The following is a 17,335-nucleotide window of genomic DNA, read 5'->3' as shown; positions in this document are numbered from 1 at the left end:
GGGAATGGGGAAAAACAGAGATGGGAAGGGCGAAAAGAAGAGGGAGAGAGGGGCACCGGGCAAGAGGGACACAGGGAAAAGAAGGAGAAACGTGGGGGACAAGGGGGGAGCCGGAGAGACAGGGGTGATCGGTCCGGGCCATAGCGCGTACCCCCTCACGGAGAGGCGCCGTACCCGCGCGGTCCGGCCAGCACACAGCAGGGGCAAAGCACCGGAGACAACCTCCCACCGTCAGGACCCGATCGCCCTGGCTCTGTGCCCGTCCCCCCCTCGGCCCGGCCGGGTCATCGCCACTCACCGGGGCCGCCGCAGCGGGAGCGGCGCCGCCGCCGGCCCAGGGACCCGGGGGCGGGACGGGACGGGCCGCGCGAGACCGCGGCCGCCGCGCGGCTCTCGCGAGACAGCGCCCCGCCCCGCCGCGGGCAGCAGCCAATCATAATGCTCCGTCTCTCCCGCCTCCCTCCGCCAGCCAATGGGAGCGCGCCGCCCCTCAGCACCGCCCCCTCCCCTCGCTGTGGGCTGAGGGGCTGTGGGCGTTCCCCGTGTCCGGGTGTTCCGCCGTGTCGCGGTCTCTGCTGGTGTTCAGCTGTTCCCGGTGTTCGGGTCTTCTCCGGTGTCCCGGTCTCTGCTGGTGTTCAGCTGTTCCCGGTGTTCGGGTCTTCCCCGGTGTCCCGGTCTCTGACGGTGTTCAGCTGTTCCCGGTATTCCGGGTCCTTCCCGGTGCGGCTCCATGAGCGAATATGTGGACTCTGCTTCCCTCCCCGCGTGTTCACACAGCCCCCGGTGCTAACAAGTCATCCCTGCTTAGTCGCTGATAGAAGACAACATCATTTGCGGATAAAAGTTGTGATCAGGGACCACCCTCTACCTTTGGTGTAGCTGCGGCTGCCTTTTATTTCTGTGTTAACAGCAGAATGGAGAGGCTCCGGGGGTCCTGCCTGCACCCACAACCTGCCCATCACGAGCATTTTTACCCATGATAGTTGTCTTGTGGAAATGTTTTGATTTTATGTGTATTCACACGCACTAGGATGACACATAAAGGCTTGTTTGTGTCTTGTCAGTTCTCTGCTGACAGCAAATCCCCTCATCCTCAGGGTGTTTTACATCACCGGGTATTAAAAAGTTGCTTTTTGCTGAAGATCACCTCTACAGCTTGCTCAAAAAGAGAATCTCAGCTGCAGAAATCCTCTTTCTAATTTCCACAGATTAATTAACATAAATTGGTTCTAACAAGATTCATGCAGCAGCTCTGCAGGGTTACCAAGATGAACACCTTGCAGAAGACATTTCTTCCATATATTCACATAACTTTCGCTTGAAATAAATCAACATGCAGAAAAGCTTAAGATCTTTTCCCTTGCAGACTCATTTCTTTTTCAGTTCTAAATAAAGAATAGCAGCCCTTAATGGCTCATTTGTCATTTTCCTGCACTTGAAAGGCAATAATTGATTGTGACAACTACAGTTTCTCCATCTTACTTTGCAATCGCAGTCTTTTTGGAGTTGGTTTTTTTTCAGAAAAAAAATAGATTGGGTTTTGTTGAAATAATTTACCCTTCAAAATTCACCATCCTCCATATTTATCATATCATTCTGTACACGTGATTTCTTCCTGTGGTTGATAGCATTTGTCTATTTTTTCAGCTGATGTTACAAAGTGGCCTGCTTGTAGACCACCATGGTTTTAAAACCAGCAAATACATCACACTTTTTAATGTCACTTTGGTCTTGCACTATAAATATTTGAGAAATTAAAAGTTAAGCTTATTTCAGACTGAAGTAGATGTTGAATATGAGGACTTCTAGCAACGCATTCCTCAGAGAGAATTCAATGTGTCAAACCAAATGTACTTCTCCAGGATACTGAGTCATTGATCAGGACAGAAACACTGTCTTCTACTGAAATAGAAAAGGAAAGATAAAGCTTTTTTTCCTGGGAGACCTGCTCTTAACAGAGCGAGGATACTTAATATGTTTATTTACACATATATTGTAATGGTTTGGGTTTTTTTGGTTGGAGATTTTTTTGAGAGAACAACAGAGAGGAGATAAGATTACTGCACTCTGATATTGTCAAAAGCGAATTTTGTCTGTTCTTTTCTGCTCACACCAACACACACCACTGTTTCTTGTGTCTTTCCCCCTGAAAGGTCACTCAGGATTCATTGTTGTTTTGTGTTTTGAATCATCACACTCATTCATTCTGTTTTCTTCCCCTCAGCCAATGCCATGTGATCTCTGAAAGCTGCTGCTCTCAGACCCGAAAGCTGATCCCCGAAGCTCTGGTCCTGCACAGCACAGGTGTCCAGTCTTGCTGGTGTAGTCACAAGGCTAAAAATGATGAGCAGAGCAGCGATATTGGAATCTGATCTTCTGGTGAGGAGAGCATTTGCCTCATGGTTGCCACGTCATTCTCATCTAACAAGTCAGACTAGTGCGATCTCTCTGCTAAGTAAATGTTACTGTTTCTTTACCCTAATTTAATTCTTTTTTTTTGTTCTTCTGATAGCACAGGGAGCTTGACTTTTCCATCTTGCTAAGAAAGATGGCTGATCTTCTCTGTGCCTACATAAAGAAACTAATAAAACTTGCTTTGAAATGCCAATTTAAAGTAGGTCTAATCAAGTAGTTCACAGTTGTCGGTTACTTGAAGATCCACCATCGTCCAGTGGTTTACTGGAACAAATCCAGTAGCTGGAGCAAATGGGCACAGCTTCACTGGTGATCCCTTGTGTGTGCCAAAATCACACAAGTCAGATGAAGATAGTGTGAATAAAAAGTGATGATGCTATACCAGATTTATTACACAAGGTAGCTAATTGAGACTGACAACTGTGGGGAGATGCAATTGGAAATACCTTTGCATAGTAAAACTTTATGCAAACATTTTATTTTATTTTACCAAGTGAAACGTGAAGAAATTATTTTTACTGAGGTTTTTATAACAAGTTTCCTAGCTCTCAATGGCACAGATCTGCAAGATCCAAAGTATCTCAGTGAAGTTCTGAATTTGAGTCTTGAACACTGTGAGGTTCTGCCTCCCTAATAATCCTGCATGACTCTTTTCCACCCAGTGCTGTGGATACCACTTATATTGAATCATGTGCATTAAATTAGACTTTGTAAATCTGGAATATGATAAAAATACCCACTTCGCAATTAAAGGTCAGTTTTTAGCAGCAGGAAAATTCAGTGTGATTGATGCATGACAGCAAGAGAGTGTTTCTCCTTTAAGGTTGGGTAATTACCAAGTATTTTTATTCTCTGCTCTTCAGTGTGTCAAGTAGCAGTACAAAATAAGCTTTCTTGGACATCACCACGTTCTGAGAATGATGGTGAGGCAAAATCCCCCAGTAAACACTGAGCTCATGCAGCTATGCTTGGTGCAGAGAGGTCCTGTGGGCTGGAGGAATCTTCTAGGCACAGATCAATCCAGCGATCAATAGATGGAGTTTCAGCTTTCTTTAGGTTCTGGTGTGTACAAGTGTTAGCACAGCTGTGTGAAGCAGTAGTGACCCACTGGACTGCCTGGTGCATCTGCCGGCTCTCACTGCCAGTGGACATCTTTTCCATGCTCAGACTGGAGAAGAATCTGCTTAACACGTGCTTGGGACATTTGGAGTGGTCTAGGAAAATGGCAGAGCTCTCTGTTACATGGCAGGGTTCCAGCACAGGGGCTGAATGGTTTCTGCTGTCCTACTGTCTTCTGCTTGTACCTAAAAAATTAACATTGCCTGGAATTTTGAAAGTTCTTATGCAGTTGAATATGCAATCCCATTTTTCTGCTCTTACAGACACTGAGGGATGATTTTCTCCCTCATCTGAGGATTAATAACTTCCATTTCTCTTTGAACAAGAGCTGAGGGCCTGATGTCATCATCAGGTTCTGCAAAGACTCGAAGAAGCAAACAGAACATTTCTAGTTTGCATCCTTTCTTGTAGAATATCAAATCTTAATTCTTCTTACCCCTGTTTTTACTTTACACTGTCTTACATAAGAGGTTTTTGGTCAATCCAGATTTCATATACAAAATGATACAAGATTCAGTTGGTATAAATGTCAAGAATTTTGGATCTATTCTTTCCACAGGAGGTTTGTTTTGCATCATGCATAATTTGTTGATTTGTCTCTTGTACCAAAAAGAAATAAACTCTGTAAAATGTTCGGTCTTTACTAATAGAGAAATAATCCATTCTCCAGAAAGCCCTTGTTCTTCTCAGGAGGTCTTTTGTAACTTCCAGTTAGTAATTTTGGTTTAGGGACAAAGCTCTCTTATTGGAGTGGAATAAAGTTACAGTGACTCATCACAGTACTGCTAACTTTGATTGCATAAATGTTTTATCTCTGCCTTCTGCAGCAGTACAGAAGTGGGAAGGCAGATGGAGCTCCTGCACACCGAGTGCCAGCATGGCAGTATTTAACGCTTAGACATCATCCACCTTTGGCTCAAGTATTTTTATTTTCAGTTTATTTGTTATTGTATTTGTTAAACTCGAACTGACTCATTTTTCAATGACACAGTAATGCTAATGAAAAACCTAATTTCAAAGGAAATTATTTGCACTGCCTGGTGTGGTTCAAATCAGCATCTCTCAAAATGGAAGCTTTTAAAACAGTTTATTGCTAATTTGTGCTGAACTAATTTTTGAGGGAAATTTCCTGGTAATCACATTGATTATGTTGTGTAATAGGCTCCCTAAGAAGTAATGGAAAGCACTGGTCATTTGGACAGGCTGCACTTTGAATGGAACAACCCCAGTACAGAATAAGCAAGCAGTGGATTTTGTCCCTGATCTTGCATTTTCTGCTCATTCTAAATTCCCACTGATCTAATTAATCTCAATTGGAAAAAGAACAATGCCTCACTGACTGCCCCAGAAACCAAATTCCTCTGTTAATGTGTTAAGCAAATATAACAATAGGCAGAATCAACATTTCTGCCTCTGCTCCATCAGGAAATCTCAATATGGGATCACTGCAAGGGTACCAAACCAGCCAGCTCTCCACGGCTTTTCAGTTGTTGGTCCTTCAAAGACTGTGAAAGGAGCATGAGGCTGATGTGGAGGTATCTTGTGTTACCTCTTGTTGACAAGATAATTGTGGCTTTCAAATTAATTTAAATTAACTCAATATTATTCTTCAACTTGCCAACATTGCTGTATGTTACAAATGCATTAATGAATAAAATTTTGTATATTATTTAAAATTCACTTTATGAAACTCTTCAAACTTGACTGATTTTGTTAAACTCACTTAAAATACTATCTCCAATTTTTCTTTGTTCAAATCAATAAAGTAGTAAAACTTGAACAGCAAATTTAGACAGCACATGGACGCTTATTAACTTCAGGCAACAAACAGCATGAAATGTTCCTTGGTCTATTTTTACGTGTACTCAATAATATTATTTTTTACTACCGCCCTCAGCTGCCATTGAAGCTCTGTGGTGGTGATTTCTCCATCCTCTTGCCTGGCCCAGGTTTCCTTTCTTTTCATCTTCACTGCATATCCCTTCAGTCCAGCTGACAGATCTGCTGAGTTCACAATAATGGTCAAAAGATTCCTGAGTAGGTCTAATGATTCGTTGGATCTAATTTGACCACAAGTTGTTATTAATTCAACTGAAATCAGTATTTAACATTAAGCATTAATTATTCTGAATTTTTTCCTTCTTCCAGATCTCAAACCTACTCCAATTCTTTTATCTATGTCTATTGTTGCCTAATGTTATTTTCTTTTCTCTCTTAGCCATTCATTCTTCAGAGAAGTCCCATGATCTGGTGTTGAAACAAATTCATATCTTGTAAAGAGACTCCACTTCATCAGCAAAGATCCATTGTTCCCATAAATTTACTTTAAAACTTTGATAAAATATTAAATCCCTATACTCTCACCCACACAGTTTCATAATTTTAGCACACATAGGCTTGAAATGAAAGTATTTTAGTGACAATACACATACTTGAAATAACATTTTTACCTATTTATGAGAAGTTTGTATTTCTTATGGAAAAGTTTCGAGTGAGGTGCCAAATGTCTTGGTTGTGTAAGGTGAGTGGTTTTGTAATTGTATTCCACCATTCATTTCAGAAGGGTGTTAACTCTGTGACCTGTTACATTATGATAGAAATGAGGCAGGTGGTGAGCTATTTTTCATTCCAAGGGAATATAAATAGTGAAGGGGGGCAGCATGGTGTATACACAGCTCTTTGATTTATGCAAGCATATTGTGGAACTTGTTTGAGGGAAGTCAGATATAGAAATCTTCTGTTCCTGAGACCAGTGGGAGATTTGCTTTTAGAGACCTTGCAGGGTTTCTCCTTTTCATGTAACCCATCCATCTGGTTACAGCTGGGATCTGACCTTTCTTTTTATTGAACACTCCAGGAACAGCCTAAATATACACCAGGATGTTCCACGTGTTGGGGAGACACTCAATAGACTGTTTCCTGTGAAACACACAATTTTTCGTTTTCGAGAGCAAACTAGAAAAGCCAAAGATCTTTCTTTTCTTCTTAACGCTCTGTGTGTTCTGTCAGAAATCTTTCATGGGAATTCTTGGTCAGTTTGCACTGAGAGCTCTGAGTCAGGTAACCACAGCCCAGGTACACTTGGCTGGGGAGCCCTCAGGGAGTGGTCAAGGTCTGACTGCTGACTGTGGGTACTTTTTTCCAAGTCCACGCCTCCTTCCTGCCTTTGTCACATTTGCACCACAACACTGATAAAGATCTTTCCACATTATAAAGTCGTGGCACAGTATTTGTTACCAGCTCTCCCTTTCCTCGGTGTAAGGAGTGTTTAGGACAAAATGCCTTTGTGTCTGGCAGCAGCTCTGCTCCCAGGGAGCTGTTCCAGGCCAGATGTCTTCCATCTGACCAAAGGAGATAATTCAGTCTTCATTCAAAAGTTAAAATGAAAGCTCAGAGTCATTTCTGATGAAATTATTTCACTAAAACTATTTTTCATTTTTCACCAAAGGCATAGGAAAAAGAGCCATGTGCCTTGTAGACTCTTCCAGAGATTAATGCCCTGTAATTCTGGGCCAGTGAAAAAATTAGGTTTGTTAAACCCTTTTTGTGCTTTTGGCACTGAAGTCATTGTCAATGAGTTCAAGCTTTTCAAATACACATTGTGTTCTTAGAACAGCTCTCCTCTCTGAGCGGTGGCACCTTCACTAAGCCAGAGACACACATTGGTACAAATTAGAGATAGTCCCACCAATACAGCTACAACTTCATTACAATCCTTAAATTATTGTGTGTTTCTCTCATAAAATAGAAGCCAGCCAAGCAGCCACATAAAACCCACAGAATTTGCCTGCTCAGGAATAAACCCCTGTCAGCATTCCAATACTGCACTCTGGTCCCATATTGGGTGGGACTATGGATAGACACACTGCTATTGGAAAATCATTTAATTTTATTTAGGTGTTTGAAAACCATCTAAAACCAAAGGAGACATTTACACCAGAGGTCTTTTGTGTGGTTTATATTTTTTAAAAAATGGGCATTCTCTGTGTATATCCAGTCCTTAGAGGTGGCTAATCTGTAATGTGACTCCTGGCAAACGGATTGGTCTGGATTTGGAAAACCACGTGGGTAAGTGCACCATGATTTGGCCTGTATGTTTTAAAAAATCAGTCTAAATAATCTTAATATACCCCATAATAAGTGGAGAAAGAGAGAAAACTGATATTAGGAAATGGAGAAGCCCACTTCCCTGGAAGATTTATGTAGTACAGTATGCCAGCCTTTAACAGCATACGTCAAGTTTGCAGAGGTTGATGACAGGGTATGTTCTGTTCTGCTGATGAGAGCTCAGCTCTCAGTCACTTTGGCCATCCCTGATGCAGAGAAAACCATGGCACCTACTTCCACTTGCAGGTGTTTCCTCCCTGACCTCTTCACCACACATACCTGACTTCCAGAGCAATTCAGGGTGAATAGCAAATCCTTTGTGTTTGAAAACCTGTCCTTTTCCTTTGGTTTCCTAGGGGAAGGACTGCACTGAAACCACATGAAACAACTATTAAGGATACTTTTCCTGGCTGAAAGACAAAGTCAAGGACCAATGCACAACAACAGCCTGGAAAGATAACAGCAAAGTTAAATAGATAAAAGCATCACAACATAAGGGCTTAGAAGACTCTCAGTGTTCTGACCTCTGCTGTCACAAAGTCTTTGAATTTGTTCAGTAGCTGATAGCAAAAGAGTCCAAAGCCCACAGAAGATGAACCATGCTAAGGGGACTTTCCTTGTTCAGTAGGGTCAGAAGTTATGCCTTGATATTCAGACACAGCGAGTATTTGTTGTAGGGCGCTCTGTTAATTTACTTATAGCATGTTGTCCTATTTGATTTATTCAGATTTTTCAGTTTTGTCTTTCCTCCTCGAATTCCACCCATGGCACAGAACTCAGCAATATGCAAATATTCCAAGAACATTGCAACACATCTCAAAAGCTCATAGAATTCCTCTACTCTTTTATCTATATAAAGCTAGAATAGGGGAGGATCTTTTTTGTAAAATAATAAAGCTGAAATTCAGCTCAATGTGAGCTCTGCAATTAGTTCATAATATTGGATTCCACATTATAGCTCTTGGATTCCACATTATAGCTCTAAGTGGAACAATATGAAATGTCCAAGAGGTTGTACAGATTCTCATCTTGAGAAGTTCAGTGACAGCAAACTTCAGTGAATGTTAGAGCAAGGAAGAAACTAAACTTGTTTTTAGAAATGGGTATCAAGGAAGAACCGAGGTAGAACAGGGCTCTTGCAGATCTGAGTAAATGATTTAAAAATGTTTCTAATATATTTGCTGCAGAGGGTCACTCAAAGGCCCATATTCTTTAACCTCCCTACCTGCACGAGGTAGCCAGGACAAGCAGATCAGTTAAATGCAATATGTGAAGAGAAAATATCATTTCCACTCAATGATTTATGCTCCATAATTCATTGTTGTATAAAAGCACTGCTAGCAAAGTTGTTTCATGCATATTTTAAAAGGCTGTTTCAATTGACCAGAGACAGGAAGGCCATGAAAGACTTGTGGATGGCAAGTTTATAAAAGGAAAACAAATGGAAGGGGAAAAAAAAAAAATCCCTTTCCAGCAATATTTGACTTTCCCAACCCATGTGATAGACATAAGCAAACTTCTCATTTCATTCCTGACACTTAGCAATGTTCCCCACTGTTTTCAGATCCCTTGGACTTTTCTTCTTTCCCATCACTCAATGAAGAGATAAGTTATCTTCAAAAGGCTTAGATATAAAGTCAAGTGAAATTACAGAAATAGAAATATGTACTAATCAGAAAAGCAAACCTACTCTCATATCTGAGTTTACATGAATACTATCAGTATTTAAGCCAATAAACCATTTGAATTCCCTTTTGCTTCTCTGTGTTTGTCTCCTTATTTTGACTTAGCAGTTAGCTTTGCTTTCTTGCTTCAAAAAATTCAGAAGAAACAGAGCAATGATTTCCAAACAAGAAAATTCTCAGGTTTTGCTGAGCACTGTGGCAGGGAAAAGAGCTTTGATTTTGCCAGGGTACTACAAGCTTGATTCAGCCCCAAGGTCATGGTGAATCCAACACCTTTGTTCTCTTTTTTCACACCTAATCTTCCATCACAGACTAGAGTATTTCTTCAGGGTTTTTTAATTGTGGCTGTCCCTTCATTAGGTAGCACCATAATCCTTCAACTTCTGTTGCATTTCAGCAAGTTTTCAGCTCTGGGTTCAAACTGGGTCTGTACAGCTCAGAATCTCCAGTGGGATGACGGTGGTGAGCACTGGACAATGGCAAACAATCCAAAGCCAAACTCCCCAGTACAGCTGATAAGGTGAACAACACTGATGACTGCAATGCTAATAAATTCCAGCTATGGATTACTAAGCAGCCCTTGTCCCAGCACACTGCAATTGTACATGTAAATTGTCCACTTAAAAAATCTCAAGTGCTTTAATTTCCTGGAGCTATTTACACGTCTTGGAGACCACAGGGAGAACTTCCTTAAAAGGGTAAGAAAAGCCACTGCTCTGCTGCAGCCAGAAGAGTTCTTACAAACAGATCATCCTTCTGTTCTTGGGCTGATTGAAGGAAGAGCATGAAAAAAATAATATTTTGGAATATCATTCCCAGAGGTGAGAACTTTTGCAAGTATTTTAACCATCACTTCCAAAAGACAGTCAGTTGTAGATGACATAAAATCAATGTCCTGACTGTAGTAACACTGCTGATGAGAGGGTGTCACACAGGTAAACCAGCCCTCAGAACATTCAGAGCTTTAGAAATTGAAATTGAATTGCACTGGAGGCAAATTGATAGTGTCCATTAAGGCAGAATATATTGGCAACTTCAGCCATCCTCAATTTCATTTCATTTCAAAGAAGGGCAAAGATGTCCATCCTGAGGTCACAGATCAAAGGTCTCATGTTATGACTATTTTTATTAAACTTCCTAACACTCAAAGACACCCAGACCACAAACAATCATCTCCCCAAAGCCCTTAGAATAAGGACATTTTCTCCCAGTTCCAGGTTTTACAGGCTGTCCTAGGTAACTGCTCGTACTGGTTTAGATGACTGCAGAAATCGCAATGACAGACGAATTTTGGGGTTTTTTTTCATTTCAACTCTGCCCAATCAGTTTGGAGAGGGGAAGTCTATGGATTGCAGTCTGGTTATTTTCTGCTGTGCTGGGTGGCAAAACGATAATGTGAGGCAGACTGGCCTTACCAGGGTGGCAGCTGGTGTCAGGGTTCTATAATAACACTTCTCCCCAGCACTGAAAAGCATTCAAGACATTTCCCTTTCGTTTACAGCCCTTCCCATAAATGATATTAATCTGAAGTAGAGCTTGTGAGGCAAAGAGCACTTCAGTGTAAACCTTCCAAGGGTGATACCAGCAGCAGAGCTGCACACAGGCAGCCTTGTTAGGAATTGTTTGCTCTTTGCTTTTCAATGCTTGAGCCACTCTGTTCTTTAAAGAGCATTTGCACACAGAGTCTGCACAAGGCAGAGAGAATTCTTTAACTCTGCTGTTCTTCCCCAGGATATCATAGTCCCAGGTCAGCACAAGGCTGAATTTCCACAGGAGATCTGGCCCATGGGCACACTCATTTTGGATTCAGTTCTATTTGCTGCAAATTCTCCCAATTTATATCATCCTTTATGCTATGCTATACACATTAGTACTTTCCTTAAAAACTGTTGAATAAATTAGCCTATTACAGTTTTTGATATGATGATCTAAAAAGATTTTTTCATGACAGAAACAGCTGCAATGAATTACTTGCTTGTCACTCAATAAAATACGCATATTTAAATCAACATTTCATAGGCAATGCTTGTATCATCTCCACATTAAAACAGCTGAGGGGTTTTAACTCTATGGCACCTTCACTTTACATCTTGCATGTTCACTGAAAAAAAATATTATTCCAAGGTTCAAGTCCTGTATTTGCACTCATGATTCAATTATTTGGCCATTTTGTTGAAAAAAAAAAAAAAAAAGAGATCAAGATGTATGTTTCTATATAACTGAAGAGCTAATAATGCTGTTATAACAGAGCCCCACTGCCTACCAGCAGGATTTCAGTTCAGAGATGTTCAATGTCCAAATCAGTCAAACTGGATTTAATTCAGACATCTAACTCCCTCAGGCCTGGTTGGAAAATGTCAGCCTAAAATAGCTTGTGCCTGAGTAGAACAAACAAGAAAGGCACTTCTGATGTATGTATTTATATGTCCAAATGTCACAGACTGCTGGAACCGGGACTGACCCCTTCCTACAGACCCAAACTGCCATGCACAGCACTGAGAGAGCTCTCAGGAGCTGCAGGAGTTCCTCCACCTGCACATGAGTTCCCTCCTCCCTAAAAGGAGGGAAAGAGCTCCTTGACTTCACCAGGTGGTGAGCAGTGATTATAGGAAAGGTTAAAACAGCTGCCCTTGAGGTACCAGTTACAGGCTGGCCCAAGTGCCAAGGCTTTGCAAGGTGAGCTAATGCTCTAAACAGGACTCTGGATCTTGGGTGACTTATGAGTCATTATGAGAATTTAATGCTCCTCAGTAACACAAACACAGAAAGCTGTAACCATCCCACACCTTGCTTTCAAACAGGACGGAGTAAAATGTTTCTCACCTTAGGATATCAGAGGTAAATCCACAAAGCATTTAATTTTGTTTGTGTTTCAGCAAATGAAGCACTGAATTTACAAACACCTCTTTCAAAGATTGGCTGTTAATTATCTGCTGCCCTTAAACTCCCCTGGAAGGAAGGGAAAAGCTGATCTGAAGGGTGCTGAAAAGTAAATAAAGCATTTAACATTCCAGAGAAAACGTAACATAGCCACAATTTTGAGGGCACAGGGCCAGCACACATTAGAAAGGAAAAATCCTGAAACATGTTCTTTAATGGGTAATTACTGAGCAAAATCCCAAAGAATTTATATGGGAAATGTCATTGATTTTTTTCACTTAACAGAAGGAAATCAGTTACTCTGTGTTTTGTCATCCTGAGGTCATTTTAAAGCACCATGACAAAAATGTTCTGGTAGAAATAAATAATTTAGCATTAACACCTTTATCTAATTAAATCATTAAATATTCAGAAGTTCTTAAATATTTTTTAACTTGCTCATCATGCTTATTTATAGATTTATTATTAAAAGCTAAGCCTCTGGATTTTCTTTTTTTTTCTTTGCAATAGGTAATTTATACCATTTATACTGAAGAACAGCAAATTGCATCCTTTTTCACTGTTCTGAAGAGCTACATTGTGTTTCACTCAGATTCCTGGCAAAGCTGCTTGTAAACAACATTTGAATTTACAATTCAGGTATAAATGTAAAATTCAATTAAATTAAAATATTCAAACAATCCAAAGTAAAATTAGAAAACAGATTAATGAAATCGGATTCTTTTTTTTTTACTATAGGTTTGTTTAAAAATGTATCGGGAAAAAAAAAGCATTTTCTGGCATTAAAGATATCTAGTTAATTCCTATTGGATGCTATTTTATATAATTCAAGAATTGAACTGGCTATCTCTATCCTTTTTTTTGCTACAGTTTTTCCATAGAACACCACGTTTCTACTCAGCTTACCATAAACAGCAAGAAAGAAAATACAAAGAAAAGGACAAACTTTGGCAATAATTTGTTCTTTTTCCTCACACTGAATTCAAGAGAGCCCTTCCATAGCAGAAAAGTCTCACAATTAGACATTTGCTTTGTCAGTCCCAGTTTGCTTCTCGTTCCTAACAGAGACTTCAGCTGCATTTTTCCACATTCTGTATTTTGCAGATATTAGCACAGAAAATTTAAAGACAAAAACCCTGGCGAATACATTTGGATTATGTTTGATAATAATGACAGTCCCAAACTGGAACTCAGAGGACAATGGCAAGCTCTTCACTCTATTCAGCCAGTTTTGGATGAGGCAGTTTTCAAAAGCAAGTTGGCAGAAACACAAGAAACTATTACTTATCCAAGTTAAATCACAGAAAGTAAACTATTAAGGGGTTTTGTTGGGTTTTTTTTTTGGTTGGTTGGTTAGTTGTTTTCTTGGGTTTGTGGTTTTCTTTAATGGCTCCTGTGTTAAAATGAAGAAATTGACGTGCCAACACCTGATGTTGTCCTGCACATCTCATTTAGGTACTCATGTCCCGCCTTAACTTAGATAATTTCAGATGCAGGGAAGACCTGCATTCTGTAATAAGTAGGATTTAGTTCCAGTTTCTCTCCCAACAAAAACTGAAGCTAAAGAGCTGAAGTAAGAGCTGGCATTTTCCCCTCTCCTCTCTGACCACCACTTAAGTGTTTTGGTCACTGTTTCTCTGACAAAAAGCAACTGTGCTGCTGAAAGAAGGGAACGGGGCCGGCTCCATCCAGGGATCCCAGCGCAGAAGTAGCCAAGACAGAGGGGCGCCGGCAGCGAGGGAGCGGCTGCAAGGGCACACAAATAGAGCACACATGAAACCCAAGCAGGTACAGCCATTAGCTAGAGAGCTGGCAGGGCTCTAAAGATCCTTTTCAGATAGGCATTTTAGACCCTGGCACATCTTACTCTGGCTGCCTCTGCAATGAGCCAGGGTCCCTCATCCCAGTAACGGGAACTTGGCTCATCCGAGCCAGCCACAGAAGCAGGGAAGTGCAAAAGCAGGCAGTGAGGATAAATCCCATATTTGTAGCTGCTGCTGACTCTGCTGGAGGATCCAGCGCTGGCATCCACAGGCCATCATAACTCACGGAAAAAGTGACACTTTTCAGCTCTGCCAGCTGATACGAACCTGTGTGCAGCTTATTTCCTGTTCCATCGGCACTTGGGAAGGCTCTGCCATGGTGGGAGGCAGCTGCTCCTCTCCCAGGGGGACTCTGCTGTGAGTCAGGGCACGGTGGCCACCAGCAGAGTCCCAGTGCCCAGGACTGGGACAGCAGGGAAGGTGTCCATCCACTGGGATGCAGGACTCCCAGCCAGCCCTGTGGCTTGAACAGGAATTCAGCCATTCCCTGTGTCACTTGGAGCTCGTGCTGACCCTTGTGACTGACCTGCAGAAGCTGAAGGAGCTGCGTTTGTCCCCTCCCGGTGCCCTTGATGCAGGAGTGCTGGTGGCAGATCACTGAGGCCGCTCTCCTCAGGTGACAGGGCCCATCTGCTGGAGTCTCCTACGCTCCTGGGAATTTCCTCCCAACTCAGTTCTACAGCTCAGTGATTCTGTGAATTTGCCTGGTGGCTCACAGCACTGATAATGGGGATCCTCCCCTGCCCTCTGGCTGGCAGCAAGGGCTTTATTTGTGATACCACAAAATATTTGCTCTGTTTCAAGACAAAAGGAGAGGGGATGTCTCTGCTTGCTTTCCAAAAATAATCTTTGCAATCTTATTCAAGTCCTAAAAGGGAGTTGCTGGGTTCCCTGCTATGTATTTGATCATCTCCTGTATGAAGTTAATGTCCCACTTACTTATTTCCATGACATGAGACCGGGGCCCAAGTATGAGCCATTCTTTACTAGTCACACCCTACTAAAACAACTGCTCAGAAACATACTTTGCCTTTTTCCCCAAGCTGAAAAGCATTTGTGTCAGGATAGGAGGGATCAGTGAGTCATCAATATATTGACTGGACTGCCAGCAACTGCTTTACATGTAACAATTTACTTAAATTCAGCAACTCAGGGGATTGATTGGAGTAACAAGCATGTCCTTCCTAAATTTCCAGAAAAAAACTATTACATTCACACAGAACCTTATGGCTTTGACAGAGAACTAGATCCACTCAGGAATGCTAGCACAGTTTTACTGCCTTTTTTTCCCCTCTAGTATTAATGTACACTTAAAGTGAATTCCCATGCTTCAGATGAGGTGAATCTATTTTCAGCTACACGTATGCAAAGTAGCAATCACTTGCTATGAATATTGAGGTAGCTTGATGGATTTTATGGAAGTACAGCCTTTATCTTCAAAAATAGAAGCATCTACAGCAGCCTAAGAGATGTTATGGCTCACTTCGTTTTTTAAAACACAGAACAGTGTAATAATTTATTTTTTCCCCCCATTCCATTGCTCAGCAGCTGATCTTTTCCTGCGGCAGGAACATTCTACTATCCCACACAATAATGTGCTGTTACTGCTCTAACTGGAAAGGATTTATTAAACTGACCAATTTTAGAGAAGGATTTTTCAATGAGAATTGTGCAATAGCTCATCTGATGCCGAGCAGCAGCATCTAACAAAGAGACAGAACTTGCAAAGCCGAGTCCACGCCCCAAAAGTTGCCCAATTCAGGACTCAAAAAGCGAGGCTGGTCTCTCAGCATGGGCTGCTTTTGTGGCTGCTGGAACAGCCCATTCTGCTTTGTACCAGCAGCTGCTGGGGTAGTTTCCAGCAGGGCTCTTTGGAAACCATTTCAATGGAAGTTTTTCCAGATGTAGCTGTGAGCACGCCAAACGCTCGGGCTCTTCAATGTAAAAAGCAAACTGGGAGCTCACCCTGGGGCTCGAGCAGAGAGCAGCTCCAGGCAGTGCCCAGCTCCCACCTCCTGCTCTGAAACACTGCCATGGGTGGCCAGGGCTCAGTTTGGAGAGTGGCACAAAGATGTGGCAAAGTCTTCCTACCCCTCTTTCTCAAGTTTTTCTTTTTCTCTCCTCCCAGTATACAAATTGTTTAATCATCTGCATAGAATGATTTCATTAAGGCTTCAGAAAAATTATTTAATATCCATAATACAGAAAAAGTACCTGCTAATACTGTACATTAAATGTAATTACATTTTAATTACATTACTCTCTCACACCAGGACAGAATAGACTGCCAGCTACCCAACCAAATTATCTACCATACAATGAGATGGGATCTTACGGAATAAAAAAATTCTGCAAAGGTGCAGCTTACCTAGCATTAAAACATCTTTATAATGTTGGCAGTTTAGGTTACAGGAATTCCAAACTTTAACCCTTCCCCTCTTCAAAGAAACAGATATGTTTAGCAAAAAACTGATGTCAGGGCATTACTGTACAATTACAGGGGTGTGCTACTCAGAGTAACATCACTATTTCAACTGTATATACTAGTGGGAAATACATATATTTTAATTTTCTCCATCGGTTTACTGATACAGAGTCTAAGAAACCTGTATCATAGAACTGCACATTGTACTACCTTCACTGCCAAATCTCATTTGGCACCCACAACAACAACAACAAAAAGGACTGACAGCAACTCAAGAAACCGCTGACATATTCAGAGCAAGGTTTTAATTAGATCCTTTCTTGGCTGAGCATCTTCTTGCATCCTGTTAGAATCTCTATTCCTTTGCAGTTCTCAGAGATATTTAGGCACAGGGAGTCACAAAAATGCCTGACGGAAAAGACAGATGAGTCAAACTGTTGGAAAGTTCCCCGGGCAGCGGCTCAGATTGCTCACTCACTCCCCAGGCTTTTTCCTCCACTAAATGTCAGATGTGTCACTGATTTAGCAGCCACTGCCTGAAGAGATTTGATTATGTGCCACCATTGCCATCACTGATTTTCTTGGTAAATTCCTCTGCTTAAGTGATAAGCAGCAAATAGTGGCAGAGGTGGTCACAGAGCATCTCTGTGTTTTCACAGGGTGAAGCAATGGCATTAAGTGAAAGTAAAGCCAAAATTAAGAGAAAATGCAACCAATCTAAATCAGCAGTTTCCAATTATGCAGAGAAGTTTTAAAAAGTCTTTTTAAAAATTTGCATTAAGTAGCTGGGTCTATTACAGGAACACTCTACAAAACTGAAGTGGCAAACAACCTTGGGCTGATAATCATCAACAGCCTGCACCTCCTGCCTGCTTGGCAGG

The 17,335-nt window shown here is 41.5% G+C and overlaps 1 protein-coding gene across 3 annotated transcripts in view; it reads right to left on the bottom strand.

Annotated features, from left to right (window-relative positions):
• Window positions 1-17,335, bottom strand: part of LRRC28 (leucine rich repeat containing 28) — a 68,924-nt gene that overhangs the window by 50,365 nt on the left and 1,224 nt on the right. Inside the window, exon 1 of one of the 3 annotated variants that reach the window (XM_040077607.2) lies at window positions 299-361. The exons of 1 other annotated variant lie outside the window; for it this stretch is intronic. The gene's annotated coding sequence lies outside the window, so the exon portion shown is untranslated. One more of the 3 variants, XM_040077608.1, reaches the window with a different exon arrangement.

This window comes from Hirundo rustica, chromosome 13, assembly GCF_015227805.2.
Source record: "Hirundo rustica isolate bHirRus1 chromosome 13, bHirRus1.pri.v3, whole genome shotgun sequence".
NCBI classification, from domain to species: Eukaryota; Metazoa; Chordata; class Aves; order Passeriformes; family Hirundinidae; genus Hirundo; species Hirundo rustica.
The sequence above is the reverse complement of the archived record's forward strand: the minus strand, read 5'-3'. Positions and strand labels throughout refer to the sequence as shown.